At 36.9% G+C, this 23,689-nt stretch overlaps 1 protein-coding gene across 2 annotated transcripts in view; it reads right to left on the bottom strand.

The window, feature by feature from the left end:
- Positions 1 to 23,689, bottom strand: part of SYT1 (synaptotagmin 1) — a 357,183-nt gene that overhangs the window by 258,289 nt on the left and 75,205 nt on the right. For both annotated transcript variants that reach the window (XM_075150488.1, XM_075150480.1), the window contains exon 2: positions 18,699 to 18,813. The gene's annotated coding sequence lies outside the window, so the exon portion shown is untranslated. The remainder of the gene's footprint in view (positions 1 to 18,698; positions 18,814 to 23,689) is intronic.

The following is a 23,689-nucleotide window of genomic DNA, read 5'->3' as shown; positions in this document are numbered from 1 at the left end:
TATTTAAACTGATTCTGATTTTTAAAACCCTGCCTATTTACTTTAACAGTTACCCTCATAGATCACAAATTATATTAAATAGAATAGCCATTTTGCACAGCATTGTAATTATAAACAGTACAAAAGATATTCAGCTAAAGATCACAGCTGTTTAAATATGGACAATGCTATTTAAAGGACAGATGTATGTTTTGTGAAAAAAACAAACCAAACAAACCCCAAAAACATCTAAACCCAAAAATAAAGCCCGACACCACACTTTTAATCCCAGTTACAAGTCTCCCTTAGTATCAGTAATGTATAGGGTTATCATCACAGATATTAGCACAGAGCTTGTACAGAGGTGTTTGATGATATGCATTAAATGTGTTTGACACTGCCATCAGTCAAACTTGTGCAGTAACAGTAACAATACTTGAAGAGTAGCTAACATGTTGAAGGAAGAACTTAACATTTCCTGATTTTATTTATATGTTTTGAATAAAATATCCTAAGTATATTAAAAAATGAAAAAATAAAAAATATTAAAAATGCTGCTTTCCTTCTGTTCAAATTAGTTTCCCATAAACCACATAAAGTTATCAGCTGTTAAAACCCCTTCCTTAGCACAGCCTTGGGTTTATAATACTCTAATGTAATGTAACATTTTTATCATTCATATTAATACATTAAAAATTGGCTAAATTAATTAAATAAACTTTGTGAATATGATTTGTAAATAAAAAAAATGTAATAAAGAAAATACTGTCAGAGTGAGGAAGACTAAGCAGAATAGGAATATGGAGAGATGATAGAAGCATGAAATTTAAGACAGGAAATGTTGCACATTTGGTGAAAGTAAACCAAGACCAACATAGACCTGTATATCATGTTTCAGGTAACATGGCAAAAAGCCGTAGTGGTCATCTGTACAAAGTCATGCGTAACAGCTGTTTGAAAAGGCTACTATGGTCTTAGGGTGCATAAGCAAGGGGATTATTTATAAATCAAAAGAAATAAGGGTTCCATTAAACAAAATCCTCATGTCAGAGGCTATATCTAACTTCTCTGGGTTTTAATCTTTGCAATACCTGTATATATGATTTTAAAGGCTTAGTCTCTGAGCTTGAGCTTTGCTTAACACAAAGCAGATAAAAATGACTTAGACATTTACCTTTTCAATGGGAAAAAAATGTGACCAAGGCAATCTTCTAATAGACAAGATTCAAGAAAGGATCAAACTTAATGGAAGAAATTGCTTATTCTGCAAGGAGGAGGAATGTGCAAGTTGAAATAATCGCAAGGGAGAAAGATATAGCAGCATTTATTAAAGGGAAATCTGATGAACTCACAACCAAAATTTATGTCAGTAAGTTACAGGCCAGTATCTTTTCAAAAATTAAATACGCATACTGCAAAGGAAACATCTTTTGACAAATTGAACTGTTCAGCCTTTGACATACAGGCTACTTTCCTCCATGCTCAAAACATTTCTTTCTCCGAAGACAAACTTTTCCAGAAGGCATATTAATTTAGCAGGTAATAATAAATTCAGGTATTAAAATTTTCAGTAATGGATTTTTAAGCTCATGCTGTAAACATGACCTAGTTAGTTTTTGCTAGCTTTTGTCTTGTTAGCTGTCAGAATGTTCTACCCATTTGTAGAAATGGATGACTTTGACTAGGAGTTGATTTTGCTACTTGAGTTAGTCAGAAAACACTGACTTTGTTGAGGCAAAGAAAATAGAAATAGCTGGTTGCCAGAATATAAAATAAGATGGCGGAATTTGTATTTTTACAGCAGAGCTGGTAATTAAAAAAAAGGGTAAACAACTCCAAAATGCAAGCTCTAGACATATCTTATACATCAGTCTTGAAATGTTGTTAGCAATTTAGGACACTGAAGTGGAGGACATTCAAATTCTTTAACAGAGAGGACCTGGAGAGCTTATCTGGAGATTAAAGGTTATTTTATGATGAAAGGCTTCAAGAGTTCTGAATCTGTTCAGTATTTGAAAGAAGAATAAAATGATCATAGGAGGTACCAGTGAACTTGAAATACTACTGTACAGATTATAAACGCAGCAGAATGAAAAATAAGGATAGGAAGATGGACAAGGAAGTAATATACCAGAGAAAGGGAGGTGATACTTCTCTATGTTGCACAAGCAGCAATGGAACATATGAAGGTAGTGAAAAGTTAAGAGGATTCACAGCTGCTTAAATATTCAGTATCACTATTTGCCAGCTGGTAAACCAGCTGCATCTGTCCAAAGGCAATTGGATGGAGTTGGTGAATCTGTATTGTTCCTCAACTTCTGCTAAAATATAGTCAGAGTGATTGGGGTTGGTTGGTTGGTTGAGCAGAATATTACATGCCTGAATCTTTAACCACACAATAGTTGTTCATATTTTAAAATTTTCTTTTCATGGCTGAACACTGAAAAGCAGGACCTATTACCATTACCATCTCTTCTTGTAACCTGTTCAGGATCTCAGGCTTTTAATGGAAAGAAAATCCAATAGGTTTAGACTTATTTCTTCTCTCCTTTGCCTTTTCTTTAATTTCTTTTTGTGTTTACTGACTAAAGCATCCTCCTCTTGCCCTACTACTTGTTGCTCATCTACTCCATGGTAGCTCAGACTACCATACTTGCACTATCTGACTCCATCCATTGCTCCTACTCCATCCAGTTTATCAATAACCGCTGACTCTGCTTACTGGTCCATACGCATTCTAAACAGAAGGATTTTCAACTCCATCTGCCATTTCACTGTTCACCTCACAGCCCAATCTTCATCCCTTACCTTTCTGAAGCATTTTTAAGCAGAGTTTTACAGCCTCCTTATAAAATGTGTCCCCTGCTCTTTCCTTAACCAGTGTTTTCTACTACACTGATCAATTCTTAGCCAAGTCTTAAATTCTGCTATTCTAACACCTCTACAGCCTTTCGTATTACAGTCTACACTCCTTTTCTTAACATCTATTTCAGACTCTGTGGTCCTGTAGATTAGTTTTCACTCATCCAGCTTTTACCTTATAGTTTCTTTTCTCTATTGTACTGGACTATCTTACCTTTTAATCTTATCTCTGGTGAATATTATGTGGATTCAGCTACAATTTGTGAATCAATGACTCATCTCTTTTTCACAAACAGATAGTTCCCTGTTCTGCATGTTTGACTTTGTTTCCAATGCATTACTCTAAATGGCCTTTTAGCAGCTCAAACTTACTATGGCTAGTCCAAAACAACTTTGACTTCTCTAAATCCTTTACCAATATTCTGGCTCATCTATTCTTCAGTGCTTAGCCTCATTAATAGGAAAGTTTCTGCTGTGGCTCAGGATATTTATTAACTCTTGCCCTTCACTTAAATTCTTCCTTCTTTACAAAAATCAAACAAGCAGCACTTTTTTCTCTTCAAAGTGAAAAACACTGTCCATGGTCTAACTTCTTTCTTTCCTAGTAATCATAATCTTCTCACTTTCTCCTCAACTCTTGTTCACTTGTCGTAAGCCTCTCCTGATCTACTCCTCAGATCTTGTTTCTTATACATTCAACAGTTACCAAAATCATAACTTCTCTTTTTTTTTCTCATGCTTCATTTTGTAACTTCTGTCAAGCTGCTCCCAAACAATGTGATCTTTATTAGTCCCAACATAACCATACTCATATAATTTCTAAAAAATCCATTTCATGGATTAATGATGCTTCAACTTAAGCCTTTTTGCTTGTATTAGACGACTATTCCAATTGTACCAATAGCAAGCAACCTTCTAACACTAGCCTGAAGTAATTCATGGACATTTTTACATCTGCTTGTTCTGGAATGTATTTGGTACTTCACATATACTCAGAGGCACAGAAGGTGAGTAAGAGTTTACCATACAAAGAGAAAGGCCAGACAGAAGTTTTGTCTCTACAGGGAAAAAGCATGTAGGGGATTTGAAAAGCTTTCTCTTCAGACAGAGTCTTATCTATAATATAACACTCACAACAAAAGCTGCCAGACATTAACAAAGACAGAGGTGTTGGTACCTCAAATTAAAAATTAACTACAATCGGTTAAAGTGAAAGGAAAAGAACACACAAGAGGAAGAGTGAAGAAAAACAAACTCTGTTTTAAGTTCAGATCATCACGTAAGATTATTAATATAAATGAGAAGAAAAAACTAGATCAGATTAGAAATACGTTCCTATGAGAAGCACTGCTAGTAAGAAATATCATCTGCTAGAGAAAGAAATGAATAAAAAATGCTTCTAAAAGTAAGTGATGTACAACTGTTATAGTCGATACCACTAGGGATCTGTTGTTATCTGTGTATTAGCTAACACTTTCTAATACTTCTGTATCGACAAACCTTTTCATACATTTTGTCTGCTATTCTTATTTCATACTAAGTTGTAGTCTTCTGCCAAAGCATTATGAATGGCCCCATGCAGTATATAAAAAGTTATTCCTACCTGTAAAAAATTTTTAGAGGCTGGAACGCTCAGTAGATGCAAGACAATATTGGCTCTTTCTTGCTCCCCACTCTCTGAAAATATTACTGAGCTTTCTGCTCATAAACATGTGAACAATTCTCATTCCACCACAAACAAAATGACAATGTTAAAAAAGAAAAAAAATAAATGAAATATTTTTTACTTTATAGACATCTTAACTGGCTACACAGTACTGGATTCATATTTCACGTTTACCTCTGTCAAATGTAAATTGAGCAGCTGCTTAATAGTTGGAGTGGATATAGGCACCTCTTCGCTTCAAACTTTGAAAAGATAAGTTACACAGTCTAAAATTCAATGTACGTTGAACGCTAGCACCATATTAGGTAGCCTAGCACTGTCTGTTTAATGTTGTGAAGCCTATCCAAGAGAAAAGTGAGCTCCTATAAAACAATGTACTTCCATTTCACACTTATTTGAAATGGATACTCCCGATGCTGAACTTGTTTTGAAATCTACCACAAAAATTAAGAGCTACCTGTTTTGTGTATTATTGACTCTACAAATACGGCGTGAGATACATTATGGCTTGGTTGCAATATAGAAAAGTTCTAATATAATCTCAGGAATGATCTCGGCAATCTTGTAAACTAAATTTATCCCTATATAATCAACAGACTGCTAAAGATTGCCACATGCCTATACATATATATACACACATACATAAACGAACAAATGGATACATCTCTTTTCTGCAAACACAGAAAAAAATGCAACTCTAGAAGTATTCAATATATATACACACAGAGACACAAACACGATTTTAATGAACAAATTAATGATTTAGAAAGAATTTTAATTACTGTTATTCCTTTCCTCAGGTTTCTAAGGATGGGCAAAGGACAAGACATTCTTCTGAGTCTCCTATAAGAATTTAGCAGCAAAGACAATGTAATCATCAAATAAACGTAATGTTTAGCAAGACTATACTACATGTACTGCTAATGTTGACATGGAATATAAATTGAATCAGCTGAAGGCAAAGAGTTCAGGGCAACTCAATAAATACAGAATCAGATTGTTTACAGTATAATCACCTGAATTTTGAAGTTGATGCTCAAGAGCCCCATAGTTTCAAGAGCAGCAAACAAAGAAGTTATTGAAAAAAAAAATATTCTAAGCATACTTTCAAAAATAGACATAGACAGAAATTAAGTCTTCGAGGGTTAGATGCAGCACACTCAATATTTCATCTTGAAGCTAGAAATATATTGCTATTTCGTCTCAAAACCATACCTACAAGAAAAAGTTATTAATGAAAGTAAATTATGAGGAATGAGTAGAAAGCATATGGCATGACGAGTTTCAATTTACTACTTCAACTAACCTATTGGGAGACTGCTCTGACATGTTTTATTCCCTTAAGAAACTGATTCTTTCCATACAATTTCTTCCAAAATTTGCATCTAGAGTGAAATTATTTTAAAGTGGTTTTAATTAAGCATTTTTGTAGCATAACAGATACCATATATACTTGATATATAAAATAATAATTTGGAAATTTTCTGCTGTGCCCTGCATCCTAAAAATCTAAATTCTTTTATATTGATCATTAAAGGAGAAGATTTACTTAAAGAAAAATTACAAAACCTTGACATTTTCTCATGCAAACCTGTTGGTTAATCTTATTATTCATTTTAATCCATGCAAATTAAACATTCTTACATTTTTAAAATGGAATAAGTGTCTCCCCCCAAAAGAAACCTCATAGTTTGGTTAAAAAAAAACAAAACAAAACAAAATACAACACCAAAACCTTAAAAAAAGATATTGATAGGTAAGCTTCACATCATGAGAGAAAAAAATTATATTGTCATCTTAACATAGTTAAAAATTGTTTCCTTTTTAATATTAAAAACCACTCCCACAGCAATTCACAATTATATTAATTTTTTTCATCTACATGTGAAGCAGACTAGAATTTGGTTGACAGAAAGCAGTGTTGACTTGTAGAGGCACCGTCTAGACCCATCTCTATCTATCGTATATATCTGTAAAAACCTCAGGAAAGAATAATGATCTATTATTTATGTACTATAATTATCTATTTTTTCTTACCCCTCATTCATATCCCATTATGTCAGACTGTTTTTGCTGTCTTCTGCAAATTACCATGTTGGGTAGGTGCAAGATACTATCAAATCAAGACAGGAATGTTTACAGACATAAACTACCATTTGTGTTTAAAAATTCAGGAAGTATTATCCAGTTTCACATACTTGTGATGGCTAGATAGAAAAACTGAATGGCAGAAAGTATAATCACCTCCAGACCTCCACCCCCCTCTTCAGATAGTTTTTCCTACCCTCTGGGCAAGGACAACTGATGTGCTCATCAGCCAGCTCCTGAAATGCCGACCCGTTTTTAATACCAATGCATTGTGGTAAACCAAAGACAGACTAAGTCAAATGAACAGGTTAGACATGACATTCTCAGGGAAAATACCATCTATCAGAAGAGTGAAGACACAAACCCATCCCTCCTCAAGTCATTTCACTTCAATCCACTGTTAGGTTACGTATTAGTTGAAGAACTACTGCAAGAACTGCTGAATTAAGCTTGAGATACATAACAAAAAAATACAGCAAGTAAAACTTGAAACCACTAAATTGGAAATGTTGGGAAAACAACTCCCAACATTGACATTTCTGTTTTCAATCTGAAATAGGCATGATGTGGCTAAATGAAAAGCAAAGATAACGGATTTTTTTCCTCAAATTATATAAATGTTTTATACCAGATTTAATCAAAAAGGCTGAGCAACATATCCATATCTGCATCCTTATCCATTCCACCTTATTCCCACAAAATCCTATGCAAGCAGACATAAGTATATGAAGTCAATCTTCTATAGACTTAATAGCATATGTAAGGGTGGTATTTTAGAACAGTACAGTTTCGCTGTAGTACTGGGAAACACTCATACAAATAAGTTAGTGGTGAACTTCAGTGTAAAGCTGAGACCTTATGTGCATGCAGCGTCAAGCGCAAGGAAGCTGTGATTATACTAGAATAAATAAGATCACCCTTCAAAATGTCTGTAAGGTTTTCTGCCTTTTCTTGTTTCTAGAGCACACATACTTGACCAGCAACTATAAACCTGCATAAGAAATTTGGTATGCAACCCTTTTTGGGAACGTGAGTAATTTCCTACTGAGAAATTACCTATTGTTTAATGGAAAGTCATTGATCTCTGCCCACCACCTGCTTAGTCCAACTGCTTATTTAACATGTTGGGTGATAGCAACACTTTATCTCAGAAATTACCCTTGCTGAAGCTAATGAACATCATGTTGTAATTTTAACTAGATTCAGATTTATCTCCAGTCCTAGCCAAGCACTGAGTTATTAGTTGCTGACAGTGACTAGTGTGTTTGGCTAGCATCTTAATCCACAAATTGTTCCACTAAAATCAACATAATCAAACATGCAAAAGTTGGCGCAACAATTCTCAGGTGGGATACAATGTGTATTTCAAGGTGCCACCCTTTCACAAGATCTGTACACTTGAATTTGATTAAAAAAACTTATTTTGGATGCTTTTAGGCTACTAACTTTTAGACACTTATCCTCACCTGTAAACCTCAGAGGTTTACAGAGGGCTGGCTGTGATGCCTATATAAAACACAATTCAACACCGCTAATGTGTATTTGAAAAGAGAAAGGAGCTCCTGGGTTTCACTGGAAATTACTTACATAGGAGTAAAACATCCTCCCTCCCTGTAAAGAGTTTGTAATCCAAGAAATACCTGATCAGGGAATTTATAGACTCAAAAGAATACCCCCAGATACAAATTATGTAGAAGATCCCCCACCAGGCACCTGTAGCTCTCAAAATGTGGTATTAAAGGCCAGGAAGGGCTGCTGAGTTCTGCTGCCACCAGCCAACTGGGAGGAAGTGACCGTGTATGCTTGAGCATTTTACTTTTTCAAATTTTCCAAATTGGACAAAGAGTTTGAACCAGCTTTCATTTTATTCAAACCAGTTTATTCACAGTGCCACTGTTAACTTTTGATGTCAACAATTTTTTTTTCCCAAAAGCTGGATTAATAGCATATCCTATGTCATTGTCGACAAAACAATATGAAAAGAGGTTTTCAAATGGTGTCATCAACTTGCAGATTGCTAGTACACAATAGTAAGTGAAGTCTTATACAGGCATGCAAAAGAGTAGGATACGAAAGTTACTGTAAAAATTACCCAACCCAAAATAATGTCTTTCATGTCCTTCCTATTTACAAAGAATGTATTGATTTGTAATAGAAACAGCTGACTCACAGACACCAAACTGACTGAATAACTGGCAGGTCAGCATTATCTATCCAACTTCCTCATGCCGCTCAAGAACAAACACGCCTGAGCAGCCATAAGCATGAGCCGGCATTCTACACATACAGCTGCATGCACGAATATACGTTTCTTATATTTATTATATAACAGAGACTTGCAAGGTTGGTTGCCTTCCACTGTAGCATGATTTGAATCTATCTTTCTTTCAGCAGCACATTCGATAAATGTATTAATCTAGAAATAACCATTTGGTTGCTAGTGGAAAAAGAAGCAGCAGAACACACAGCAGTAGACAGAGAGATTGAAAAGATTTTTTTTTAATCTGTACATTACTGTACGTTCTAAACAATGGTTTATTTATAAAATGAGTTTGAGCTTACAAATACATCAGGCCTACCCTCGTATATGAATTACATACAGTTTTGCAGCAGTGGAATGAAATTTGCAGCCAACACCCTTCAGGTCTAACTAGTTTGTGCTGAAATAATTTGCCAATCTTATTTAGCTGTCATTATTTGCTGCAGTACAAGGAAACTCTAACTGATGCAGGTTAGAATTCTGCTGTCAAACAAAAGTAGTAACAGCTGTCTTTCACAAAATACAGTAAAGCTAGCTTGCATCTTCCCTGCCAAAACTAATCACATACTCTAAGGATGTCCATGTGCTGTCATGTATCTCTTCTTCTGTCCCTGAAAAGTAGAGCTGCATTCTCTACCTCTATGTGAGTAATTTCTCCACAAAAACTACAGTTTTTTTTAAAAATGGCATCCAGGGTTACAGAATGGAAAGGAATCCCATTTCACTGCAGCCATCTGTTCCTAAGACGGAGATGGAACGGCATGACAAGATGGAAGCTCTCTCTCCTGTCTCCACCTGCTCCCTCTGTAACTTTTTTTAGTACTATTCCAGTACACTTTAAACCTTACTTACAAAAGCCAATATACTAGATGTCCTTGATTGTCCCACCTGCTGGCTGTGCTGACACTCACCATAACTGGTGCTCCTGTCCATCCTCTCTTATACACACATGCATAAAAAAGGCACTGGGCAGCGTGTATGACATGTCCTCTCTTGGAAGAAAGTTAGTTGTTTGTTTCAGAGCTTTTCATTTTAGTTCTAGCTGCACAGCCTCGTGTGCTTTGGTCAGGAGGTTCGCTGTTGACGATACCATAATAACCGAGTTGGAAGCCACCACACAAGCAGGACCTGGTCTGTGAACTGAAATGCGAACAGCCTTAGCTACTCAATATGAGCTTCCTCTGCCTAGGGAAAATACATAATCCCTGATCAGTGGGTATACATCTTCCTTACCTGTACTCTGATCATCAGGGATATGGTTTTCACACAGCTGTACCCACCTTGCTTTTTCTTTCATACAATTCTTAAATAATCACATGATGAGCTCAGGAAATCCTGGTTTCCATCTCTGCTTCTCCTGAGAAGCAGGCCACACCGTGCAGACTCTTCTGTGGCACACAGCATAGCCTAAACTTGTTTACTGCTTCTATCAAAGCCTATTGACAGCCTATCAGAAAGTCAAAAATACTTTAGTTTTCCCACAATATAAAGCAGATTGCCACCGTTCTTTTCATCAAATCAGATATCCTGCCAATGAAACATACAGGTTTCTCCACGCAGTATGCAGTCAGCACTGAATCTGGCTGCTCAGTCCACGAGTTACAAAGTCAAAGCCCCATAACAGGATTATTGTGCACATATAGCACTGTACAATCAATAAATATATGTTAAAAAAAAAAAAGATAATGTCTGGCAAACAAACATTATACAAATAAAACTCTGCATATATTGGAACATAAAAACCATCAAAATTTCTTATTTTTCTATGATACATTTATGTCTTACCCCAAATACTCCCAATATGTACATGTATGTACACCAGGATTGTGTAAGGACATACTTATTGTCCATTTCATTATCCACAAGTACAGGCCAAATTCATGTATATAAACATGTTCTACATATAAATATCCAGTATTTTCAATCATTTAAATTGGAAACTACAAAGCAAGAGTTATATCTACAGTCACTTGTATTTATATCCCTAGATCTTTAATGACAGATTTCTTTTCAGATGAGATCGACTTCTACGTGTTTGCAATTCTACACCTTTTTCCAGCTGACTACATACTCCTATCTGTGAACAACAGATTATTAAGACAATTTTCCCTCTTTGCATTGACTTCCTATCCTCATCATATCCCCCGGAGTTTGGGGAATGGACCCAAGCCTCACATACCTTGAAGAGTCCAATTATGGTAGCTATGAAGAGAGATAACCATGGCAATTAGTAATTAACAATTTGTTCAGAAAACTATCTGGAAAAGGGAACAAAGAAACTCATGAGTGAACAAGAAAGATCTGTCTTGGTTCATTCTTTGTTTGGACAATGATTTATTTGGTTTTGTGGGCATGTTTGCCATGCTAAAGCTGCTTTTATGATCTCTGTTTCTTGAGATATCTGAAAAGCTAAGTCTGATGCAAAGACTTGATGGATGTCTGCCTAACTAATGCATGTAGCTATTACTTTGTATTTTCCTTCTTTATTACATTTTCAGAATCAAAAGGAGATAAGCACTACCATGAGCCACTGTTATCAATATCAAGGAAACATACACACAAAAGATGTTTGAACAAAATGAAATTCTATATGTCAGTATTAGACAAGCTGCTGTTGGAAAGTGCCAGATAATTAAATTTTAGAGAAAACCACAAATTTTGGACCTCTCATAGTGATGTGATCTGTCAGACATAGGTAAGAATTTGTATTTTAAAAATATACAAGGTTTCATATTGCATCTTTTTTTAATGTGAGAACAAAATAAACCAGTTGTTTCTGCCAACAGTTCCAACGAGTTTGTCATGCTGTAAAGGACAATGTATCACTCTGGTTGGGCCACCACCCTTCTGACCCTGAGAGACAAAAGTTGTAAATAATAAAGCAGGAATTGGTATTCACCCAGTTTACCAAAGAAATAGTGGGAGAACAGCAGAGGATGAATTTATCTCAGCACAGCGTCCTAATGAGAACAGGCAGCTCCAAAAGGAGAGGTGGGCACCAGAAGGGATATGGCAGATCTGCCTGACTCAAACTGGAGACCTGGCCGTCGACCTCCCACCTGCCAGCTGAGAGCCTGCCAGAGTCCAGGGCTTGCCTGTCCTCTGGCACCCATTTCTCTCTCTTCCGTGTTTTACACATCTTGGACATACAAATTTTGGATTAAATGTGGTATGCAAGGCAAATATTTTTTTAATATTTCAGAAGAAGGAAAATAATTTAATTTTTTTTCAATGCCATATATTAAATCTTAAAGGCAAAATTCTGTCACAACATGATCTGCGCAATGAACTTGCTGCGTTGCATGACAAATGGGCTGCCAATTGTACTGTGGCAAAAATGCAAACTACTAGTTTGCATTTCTAGCACAAATTTTCAGCCATACCTAGTATCGGTAATGCATAAATACAAAAACATACTGGAGAAAATAACTTTGTACCTACCATAAGCACAGCCCCGCAAAAAAAAAAAAAAAATTCCTTAAAATACACGATGGGATTTATTCTGTTTATACTTACAGAGGCATTTAGAAAGAAGAGCTCCCGTGCAATCAGTATTGTTATACTACTGGAAAACAGGTGTCTGGGAGATCAGGTTAGGGAAAAAACCCTCAAGTTTTCAAGACTATCCTGAGGAAATGACCTTTGCTTTCACTGGCTGCTTCAACTGTTTGAGAGACAACTTGGTGTATGGGGCACAGGTGCCCAGGCGCTGGCAGAGGGGGCCGCAGGGGCCTCTGTGAGGAGAGACTGGGGCTGCCCCGTGCCGGTCACAGCCGGTTCCAGCCGGTTCCAACCGACCCCCCGCAGGGCACAGCTGAGCCCCTCTGGCAAGATGGTGGTGCCTCTGGAAAAGTGTCTGTAAGAAAGGGCAAAAACACTGCCTGGCAGTGAGAAGTGAGGGAACAACATGTGAGAAACAGCCCTGTAAGCACCAAGGTGACAGAAGAAAGAGGGGGAGGAGGTGCTCCAGGGGCCAGAGCAGAGACTCCCCAGCAGCCCATGGAGAAGACCACAGCGAAGCAGGTTGTCCTCTGCATTCCATGGAAGACCCCACACCGCTGCAGGTGGATATGCCCTGAAGGAGCTGCAGCCCATGGAGAGACCGTGCTGGAGCAGTTCTTGAAGAACTGCAGCCCGTGGAGGACCCATGCTGGAGAAGGGGAAGAGCGTGAGGAGGAAGGAGCAGCAGAGACAAAGTGTTACGAGCTGACCACAACCCTCATTCCCCATCCCCCTGCACTGCTCAGTGGGGGGAGGCAGAAGAGCTGGGAATGCAGGAGTGAAGTTGAGCCTGGGAACAAGGGAGGAGGGTGTTTTAGGTTTTGTCTTTGTTTTTCACCATCCAAATCTATTTTAATTGGCAAATAAATTTATCTTCCCCAAGTCGATTTTGGTTTGCCCGTGACAGTAATTGGTAAGCAACCTCCCTGTCTTTACCTTGACTCACAAGCTTTTCCATATTATTTTCTCCCCCTGTCCTGCCGAGAAGGCTGGGTGAGGGCCTGGCAGCCAGCCAAGGTCAACCCACCGCACTTGGGGATCAAATCTGGGAACCGATTTTTACTAATTTGGGTAGTCCAATTATAGAAAAGTGACTGAAGTTCATTCTTCATTACAATGCTAAGCACACTTGCTATTAGTGAGGTGAGCAGTATTTGGTACATAGGAAGTAAATGGTGGTGTCAGCACCACTGCCCCTGGCCACCTTCTGTGAAGGCTCAAAGTTCTGGAGTGGTTTCAGAAGCTGCTTAGAGGCTTTGCTGCTGCCAATAGAGAAGAAACCCTGCCCTACTTCCCATGTGCACATCACTGCACTACTCCTTGTGTGGCAGCAATAAAGCTGATCTGGCTGAAAACTACTCTGTTAACTTTTAGTGCTGGAACAAAAAGGGAGTGTAAGATCATCATGTCCAGCAAAAATGTGGTTTTATGCTATCATGAAACTACACCCTTGGACTGTTTCAGGCTCGTGATTCCAATGTACCTCAGAAAATAACTATCCTTATTAGACTTGGATCACAGCTTTTTGCCTACACTGGGGTTTCTTAAAATGTCTATCCTGATTTATTCAGATGTAAAGTGCGTCAGAAATATCCTGTTGGGCTTTTTTGAGCCAATTTGTCACAAAATTTTTTCTATATCACTTGACCAAACCTGTGATAGGACCAGAGGACTTTCTGAACCAAACTAAATCCATGGTCTAACTAATCTTGTATCCTCTTTCTGACAAATGACAGCATCAATTATTTAAAAAAATGTGTGTGACCTCCTGCAGTTATCTGGAACATAATTCATTCCATGAAAGAATATCCTACCCACTTATCCATTTATTTTGCCCTACATGTGGGGATTTTTTTCTTCCCCCTAAAATCTTGCAAGAATTTACTGTTACAATTCTCATTACCATATAAATTTGAAACTGTTTTGAATTTTGCTACCTTCTTGGCTTCATCCTGTAGTAATCTGGTAGGCCTTTTATCCAGTCAGTTAAAAACCACAGTACTCTTCCCAGGTATGGTGTGTGCTTGTAGGTGCACACTTTCCCCGTAAATCTAGTTTTTCCCAAGTGTTTTTAGTTTCTTTTTTGCCTGCCAAAAAGGAAAGAAAAGTCATGTCCCCCCCGCCACACAAACATATGCAGGAAAATGAGCCTCTATTTTCTGACCATCACTGATGCTGAGATTGACTGGGAGAAACAGCAAGGACTCCAAGTACCACCTCTGGCTCAGTGAGCCAACTGTTTGATTGTTCTTATTTTGTTTAACAGCTTACGTATAATTGCTGCTGCTTTAGACTGTAACACAATAAATGCAGCGCTGTGGGAAGAAAGAAGTCTTTTTTGCACCAAGAATTTTACTCTCTTTCTCATAGAGAGAGTAAGACCTGCACCTAACTATATTACTCTGTGAAATTTTATTTTCCCCCAAAAAGCCTTTGGTATGTCTGATTCATCCTCAGTCGCCAAAACCCAGAAATCTCGTTGCAGCCTATGTTGCCGGTATCAGATAGTTGAAGTTACTTTTAGCTAAGGAGGTTATACACAGTTTAATAAATTTCAACAAATTAATTAAAGAAATTTTTGCATTTTTAATCCATGTTTTTAATAGATGCATGCACCACAGATCTATGTAAAATTCAATTTTCACTGTTGCTTAATGGTCTGGCTTTAAGGTGGAAATGGTTAAAGGAGGCAAGATGTATCCATCTACAGTGATTTTTGTTTATCAGTGGAATGTTGGCTCCCAAAAGAGGAATGAAGGGAAGTGTTATTTAAGAAAAAAGGTCAAAAAATACAGAAAAAAGAAAAAGAAATAGTGCAAATATTTATATTTTCAGAGACAGGTTTACAGTCTATCAACCTTTGCTCTGAGACAAGTCTGCAAACTGTGGCAACATTGTTCACGTGTAGTTTTGGTGTTCATTGCAACAATGCCTTAGTCCTTGATTCTTGAACACTCCCATGATAATATGTGAACATCTTCCCAGTAGACAGGACTTTGTTGACCATAAAGTATAGAAGCATACTACAATTATTTGAAAGACAAAAAAAAAATGGGAATAAGTTGGGAAAGTATAATTTTTCTCAAGCAATTTAGAGAACACATAGGTAACATCCTCTGCCTTGTGGGGAGATATTTAGTATTGGTTTATAAGATATTTTGTTCTACTGAGGTTTGCTGAGTGTAAGTCCTAAAATTAATCACCAGTGTTCTCCACCAGACAAACTCACTGACTGAAATGGTATTTTATTTGTAGTCCTACATGCTCCGTCACGGTTAACGGAGTTTTACAAGCACGAGCATGAAATGGGGATTCCAGGATTTCTTCCTGTTTTCGTAAATGGGCTAGAAACAAAATACTGCTAAGGCAAGAAAAGCAGAAAGAACTCGTGAGAGTTTTGCTATCAACTGGCATGGTTTCTTGAAGTAAATGGGGTCAGACCATTGAGACTAGTTGGTCTGGGGCCTCCTGATTCTGGACCAGTACTATGTACAGCCTTCCTCTGTGCTCTGTGGAGATTCTCCCTCAGTGCTGACCTGAGCACCACTCTGCATTTCTGGGATGTCCAAAGCAGCTACAGTGGAAGTAATAGTTCCTGCAACAGGAGAACTGCTTTCATCCTTGTTACTATCATCAAATACAAGCAAAAAATGACACCAAAATCAACACACCATAAATATTTCTAAATGGAAAGTAGTATTGAAGATAAATTGCATCTAAAACACTTGAAGGAATATTTTTACCAATTTAATGGATTTTTTAAATAGGCAGACTCCTTGTAACACTTAACCACCTGCAATTATTTTGTGTTTCAGTAAGCACATCCTAATACTCAAAAAGTCTCAGAAGATATTTCCTACTGACTCTGTTTATTACAGTATCCCCTTCAACCAGATTTGTAATGTATATAGACATCACCAACACTGAGAGACCTACCAAACAAATTCTATGATTTGGGTGACAGATTAAGAAGCATTTCTAGTTCAGATTTGTGCATCAGATCCTCAACTTTTGTTGCATCCTTAAGTTCCCGGTGTAGATTTTTTTAAATTCTCCTGGATTCATTCTTATTCCATTTTTGCTTTTATTTGCTTTTCCACTTCATATTTACCTTACAGACAACTTTATTCTATTTCACATTCCTGTAAATCTTATTGTGGCTCATGGGTATATGTGGATAATCTCTTTAGTAGCAATCCACCTCAGGGCATGAGACAGTCAAATGCGCATGCAAGTCCTTGAAGCTATTGTTCAAATGGAAATTCAACTTTCAGATCCCTGAAAGTTGCCTTCATTTAAATTAGCTTGAGCTATAACATTGGTGACTTACATTCACAGACAGTATTTCATATTCTCAGAAGAAACTGCCTGTAACTGAGACACGCATGATAGTGAACAAAGATGGAAATTAATTTTATCACTGTGATGAACAACTACTACTTCAATCAAAATTAATTTGCAAGTTTTGGTGGAACAGGAACAGATGCAGGGGAATTAGAAAATAAAATATTTTTTCAACCTCTCTCTCACTCTCTCCCCCCTTTTTCCACATTCAGCACAGAGCTGTACGATGTTTTATTACTGAAAATAAAAGGTAGGCTTTGGGTAGAATGACAGCCACTGCTAAAGTCACACATTGACTCACAACAATCTGCTCTACAACACAGAAGAATAGTATTATTCTTTCCAAGTGAGTTATTTTCTTCGGGGACAATTTACTTTGAGGACATATTGCTTTGCATTTTCATGTGGCTTTTCACTTGTTTTGTGAACTTTCATTTAGAAGTGCCCTGACATTTCATTGTCTTTATATGTTGTTGCTTTTCATTTGACCTATAAATGATCTCCACTTCCACAAGCTCTCTGTGAAACAGCTGCACAAACAGAAAAAGCATAAAAAGCTCTAACCCAAATGAAGCCTTGAAGCCCTTGCAAGTATAAACAATTAATTGGTATGGGAACCGTGACATGCAAACAGAAGTCCTGCAAATATCTTTAGACTATACAGAAACTCTTTCCCTCTATTAAAAGGAGTGGGTTTAGCGTAATGTTTCACTGAAATTGCATCAAGCCTGGCAATTATAAGGAATCTTAACAGAACGAGATTGTTTCTCTTACTCTCCTCATCCCTGGAGAAAACATCAAAGCGCCTGGGTGAAGACAGCCTATCTAGGCTATAGTAAGCAATGCTACTTAGATTTAACATATTCAGAAAAGTATCCATGCAATTTCCTAAAAACAGCTTCTTTGATTAATTTCAAATAGTTATCAAGTCAAGAAGTACTGAAACAAAGCCAAAATGGGTAGTAATACATTTTCACTGTTGAGTGTTGAAACAAGTATTTTCAGATGAAGAAGTAACAGTAGCAGTATAATAAATTTCCAGATGTTGTACCACCAAAACAGAACAGCAGTGAAATGACCTTAGAATATCCCTAAAAAATATATGTTCCTTTTCCCTTTACCACAATAGTTAAACAGAGGTATAAATTAGAGGAGTGAAGAGGACTTTTCTTTACTAATACCTATGAGCACTATGCATTTTTGCTAATTGTCTTTCAAAAAAGAATAATAGTCTCTTACCAATGTAAGGAAATAAAGACTTCCTTAGTAAATGTATTTATATCTGGACATTATTGCTCTCTATTAATACAATCGTGACATAAATTTCATTTCTAGCTCCTAAAATCAGAAAAGTCAAAATATAGGATCTAGAATGCAAGACTGATACTATAACCACAGCTGCTAATTTCAATGTGCTGTCTACATCACTGGTACAGGAGCTTACGAAATGACTACAAAAGCGATGTGACTGCCTGGTGGAGATTGGGTTGTACAAGCATTAACTCAAATGGAACTCGTTAGATAAAAAGGCACAGTAGACATTATATCTACAACCTGAAAAATCACAGTAACGTAGTATATACACTACTGAATGTATAAATCAAAGACAACCCTTACTCAGAAGTCATCTGTACAGTGGTGCACAATGGCAGATGCCACAGCGTATTTTTTTATGATGCAAGGCTGCTCAAGATCATCTATGGATAATGAACCACGACAGCTTGGGATTTGATAAAACGCAAGTTGATGGTGAGAGAAGGCAAGGAATACAACTACTATCTGAACAGTCAACAAATGTATATAAACTGGTTTTTTTCCGTCTTTACTGTCAGTATGAAATATGATGTATTACCACAAAAATGATATGTTCACTAATCTAATAGACTTTACATCAGAAAAAGCTATTTCTTTAAATTATTTACTACGTCCATTTTACTTCTTGAAAAGCACCATGCATTAAAGCATTTAACAGGGAGAATCCATGTTTGTTTAAAATACCTTATATGATTGGCATCAACGCAGTTTTCTTTTCACAGGGAAATCTTGAATGAAGGCTCTATCAGTCAGTTTCTAGTCTCTTCACAGCTCAGAAAAAAACCCTCTTCTTTTCTCCCTTTAAGAGAAAGACATTCTATGTAAACACTTGCCTGTACCTATGCAGCTGTATTTTCCATCTTTGCCCACAAACAACTGCTGCTTAAAAACTCCTTTAATTACACTTGGTTTGTTCATTGCCCTTCAGCTGCTGATTGGCAGAAGTTGATTATCATGACAGTTAATCAGATTGTTAAGACACACAGAAAAAAAATACATGAACAAGTTTTCTTCATCATGGACTGTTTTCTTAGTGTGCTCCAATATTATATATTTCTGTAGATTTCACCAGTGAGCCAGGTACGGTGAATTGTAGTGACCTCACACACATCGTATTCTCCTACTGCTGTATCCCACAACATCCCTTAACTTAGCATGCTCAGTGAATTCTTTTGATACCAAAAAGATGTGGATTTACACTTGCACATTTTTTAACTACTTCTATGCACAACCAGAAAATTTCAAAACAGTTTGCGTTCAGGGGCAAAAATGACGTAAATAAATCCAATCTTTAGACTCGAACAATGTCATGGAACTATTCAGATTATACTGTATATTATTATTTTTTTTCCCTTCTCAGCTCTTCTATTTTCCTTCTATAGAGTCTCCTATTCTGGTAAATTAAGAGAATTCACGTCGCTTTTTCCCCACAGCTCTGACTAGAAGCTCCAGTGAAGACTGAATGCTTACTGTGCTGGAAGTTATTTGAACAAGACTGTTAGAGATCTTTAAGATTTTTATAAATCAAATCCCCAACACAGGCAAAGGATAGGAGTGAAGCTATATCAACATACTTGTTCCACAGATGGAAGCTGAGGTACACAAAATTAAACGCTGAATGTCACACAAGGAGTCTGGTTTAAGGAACCTTCTCAGCCTTAAATGTCTTGAATCCTTGCCCAATACCTCAATCATACACCATAAAAGCTGTCCTCAGTCCCCATATCTTACATGTAGCACTTTTGATTATTTTCCTTAGTATAAAATACCACCATTACTTCATTTTGCCGGTCTTGGTAATAGTTAAAACAGCAAAAATTCTTAGAAATAAAGATACTTTTTTTTAAACAACAAAAGCATTGCATAATTCAAAAGTTCATTAAAAACATTTTGAGTCGTTTGGAAGCTCTCATTTTTCACTACTTAAGTACTAAGAAATCAATATTGTTAACACAGCAGTAAAAACTATGGAATTTTCTGTAAATGTGGATACCTTTAATTTGCTTCCTAATTTTTTAGGAAATAAAGCCCGTATCAACAAGGTGCATTGCACTGAATTTACAGTCACCAAAGTCATGGGACAACAAGAATTTACAGCACCACACAATGTCCTTTTTCCATCAGAAAAGAAAAGAAAGGCTGAATCCTTCAAATGACACCAGGATGTAGGGTTTTAATGAAATAAATATCAGGAAATGCTGGTTAAAAATGTTCCGGCTTTCATAGTCAACAATTATTTTGTACCTTGTGGCTGTCTGGATAGAATATATTTATTTATTAAAACAACAAAGTAAAATTAAACTCATTAGATGCAAATCACAACATTAATAAAAGAACATCGTTGCAATGTCAAGCACTCAAAGTTTAATTCAGCCTCTTTCTGAGCCTTTATGACAGGCTCGGAGTCATGTATTTTTCTGGGGGGAGCCATGCTTATCCAGCGCCTAGGTTGGTTTTTTTTAAGGAATTTAAAGGGTCCACACCTCCTATATATAGAGCATATGAATGCTCTATACTTTATATACCATATAGAGTACTTTCTTAAAATAAAATTATGATTTTCATGGTGAAATTTTTTCAAGATAAAAAAATCCACTAACTTTTTACACTCAATAATGGATCCTCATTTTTTTCCCTCTTTTTTTTCTTTAGAGCATGTAGTATATACTATATGTTCCTATATACCCAAGCACAGTTCCCACTGAATTCCATTTTCCTGCCTTCCTGGCTCATTTCTCAAGCACTCCCAGTTCTCTCCAGCTAGGATTACTGGCTGATGCTAATGGCAGTATGTTGGCAGCTCTACATCTGCTGTCTGGGTATCCAATTCCTTATTAAATCTGTCTTCCCTAGAGCTCCCTGACAATTCTCACTCTTTTTGTCTGGTCAGTCTTAGTTTCCCACTCCATGTCCAGTTTTTATGTCCCTTCCCATTCTCCAGGCTGACTATTAATCCATTGCCTTTGCCCACCAAGCCTCAGTCACTCTCTCCTCAGTCCAACGCTGACCGTTCTTCTCCCATTCTGGTACTCTTCTGCTCCCGGGGGTCCCGGCAGTGTCCCAGCTCTCACTGCTGGGGCTGGTTCCTTCCCATCACACAGAGGAGCTACCAAGAGCCATCACAGGAAACTCTTTGTCTATCTTTTGTGTCTTGCAACACAAGTATATTGAGTCACTCCATGCGAATGCTGCAAATTTATCATAGTCAGCTTTCGGAGTTTAGAGAAGCTTGAGCGCACTCAGCAATGACCGCAAATGGAGATTTTACATATTCAGCATTAACAGAGCTCTCTTTCCTCTGTGAATTCTGATGCTTTTTAAAAGGCTTATGATTTTGCTAATTCTAGTGGATATTCACAGGGATGGCCACAAGCACATTCTGTTCAGAATAGGCAACTTCACTACTAGGCAGTAAAACTAACTCCACCAAAAAGGAAACTTTCCAATATGACACCTAGTTTTGTGTTGAGATCTTAATTGTGTTAAAAAATCCTAGTTAGAAGCAAATATTTCTAAGGAGACAGCAGTTAGCCTTTGGGAGTCAGGAAAAGACGGATAACTCAATCAATAAGGTAAGTTTTGGTATGTTAATAAAGGTAACAGTGAAACGTGATCCATGTTTCAACAAGAATTTTCAGGTTTTCTTAGAGATTTAAAACTTCTTTTTACAAGTCCCTTGGGGAGCTGAATGAACCTCTCTCACTTATTGGATGAACAGTGCATAATACTTTGCGTAATGAAATTAAGCAGCCTGAAATACATGTGAACATGACTAATGAGACCAAATGCAGCAGGAAAACCAAGCAGATGGCTTGAGCACGCTGGAACAGAGTAGCAAGGAGAGATCTGAATGTTTTGGGGTTTTGCAGGATACACACAGAAACACAAATAGAATCTTTGCATTTCTGTATAATACTGCATCTGTCAGCGCTTTGATGGTCTATGGATCACAAGTGAGAGCTTGCCAGAATACTAATAGTCTCTGTGGAAAACCTTTATGTGTCTTCCATAAAGATGCAAAATGCAAAAAAAAATGGGGGGGGGGAGGGGGGAGAATTTCCTTTTGCATTTTCTGTCTTGCTTTTTTAATTGCATAAAAAGATACTTAAGGTAGTGGGATATTTTTAATGACCTAGTCTTTCTCCACCGAGAATCTGGTTCTCAGAGACCTCCCCAGTAGTATGAACATTTGGGGAAAAACAAGGAAAGAGAAAAAAAGAAGGTAGCAGGTACTAAAAGATGATGGGAAAAGGCTTTCTTATCAAGGAAGGTCAATGACCAACTTATGAAGGATGCTACCAGAAACACAGGAAAACGAAGATAAAATCAGTTTGCTCTCATTGCTTTCTGGGAAAAAAAAATTCTGTCCATAGGAAAGATTAACTGTTCGTTTCTATAATTTAAGCTAAAATGAGGGTTACCAGGCAGCTTCTCCTGCTGAGGTATTTCTTGGCTGAAGGTATAATTCTCCTCTGCATGCAACACATACTGACACTGGCTATTTACATTTGCAAACTTATGGGATTGCCCGCAGTTATGTCATAAAGAACAAGCAGATTCAGAAAGAAAAAGTATCAATCTGAGCAACTTTACGTCATCCTGCTGCCTTCTCTACCACAAATGATTGAGATAAAAATGCCTTCAGATGTATATTTTCTGACAGCTGAAGGGTTTGTTTTGCACTATAAAACTTTATTTGATGTTTTTGAAAGAAAGCAGAGACACTACCTGTGATCACAATATAAGGACATCTTGTCAACGAAGTAATTTTAACCAATGTTCAGAAGAAAACTACTTAATTAATTTATTTGCACCTGTTGGTAAGTATAATAGTCTGTTCCAATGTTGATGCTAATGCTACAGCTGTAGCCCACCTACCACAGCTTTGACTATTACATACTCCCATTATTTAGTGCTCACAGTGCAATTTAGTAGTGCAGAATATTTTTATTACCAACACAAATTGTAGAGGTCCAAGATTCAGACATTCTTTAATCCCTTCAGCTAATTTTCAAAACGTATCTCTACATTGTGTGCATTGGTTTCCTTTTTTTAAAGTTCAGAATTTTTAGAATCATAGAAAGACACAGAATAATTTCATGGAGCATCACTATTCAGCAAAAAAAGAACCAAAAACTGCAAACAAAGAACCAAAAACCACAAAACCCAAAACTTCTTTTAATTACTACTTTTAATTCTGGAAGATAGTAATGATATTTCTTTACTATTTTTTCACTGACTTCTGACTGTATTTTTATCTCCTGTACTAAACAAAAACCATTTCTTTCAGTCTGAAGCATGTTAAAGTTATGTCCTGCAACAACCACAGGAGTCTCTAAAAACCTGGCACCTGTAGACCAGCAAGATCTTTCAATCAGCCTTGACCTAAATTTATCAGGTGACATATGTAGAGATTTGGATGATCTCTTTATTTTACTGCAAATGATTATTAATTACACTGCAGCACAATTTTTAAGCTTCAACTTAAGAAATGTTATAAAATGTTTGCTACATGATAAATTACTTGAATAAGAACTGCCACCCACAGACATCATTCCAGCCCATGTTACTTGTATCAGGTCTCCCTCTGACCTTCCATTTTAAACCTTGGCCACTATGCAAACTATCAGCAAAATCCAGTTTATATCACTATCCCTGTAGCTTTCTGACATAAC

The sequence above is a fragment of the Calonectris borealis genome, chromosome 1 (genome assembly GCF_964195595.1).
Source record: "Calonectris borealis chromosome 1, bCalBor7.hap1.2, whole genome shotgun sequence".
NCBI lineage: Eukaryota > Metazoa > Chordata > Aves > Procellariiformes > Procellariidae > Calonectris > Calonectris borealis.
This window is presented reverse-complemented; position numbering and strand designations above follow the sequence as displayed.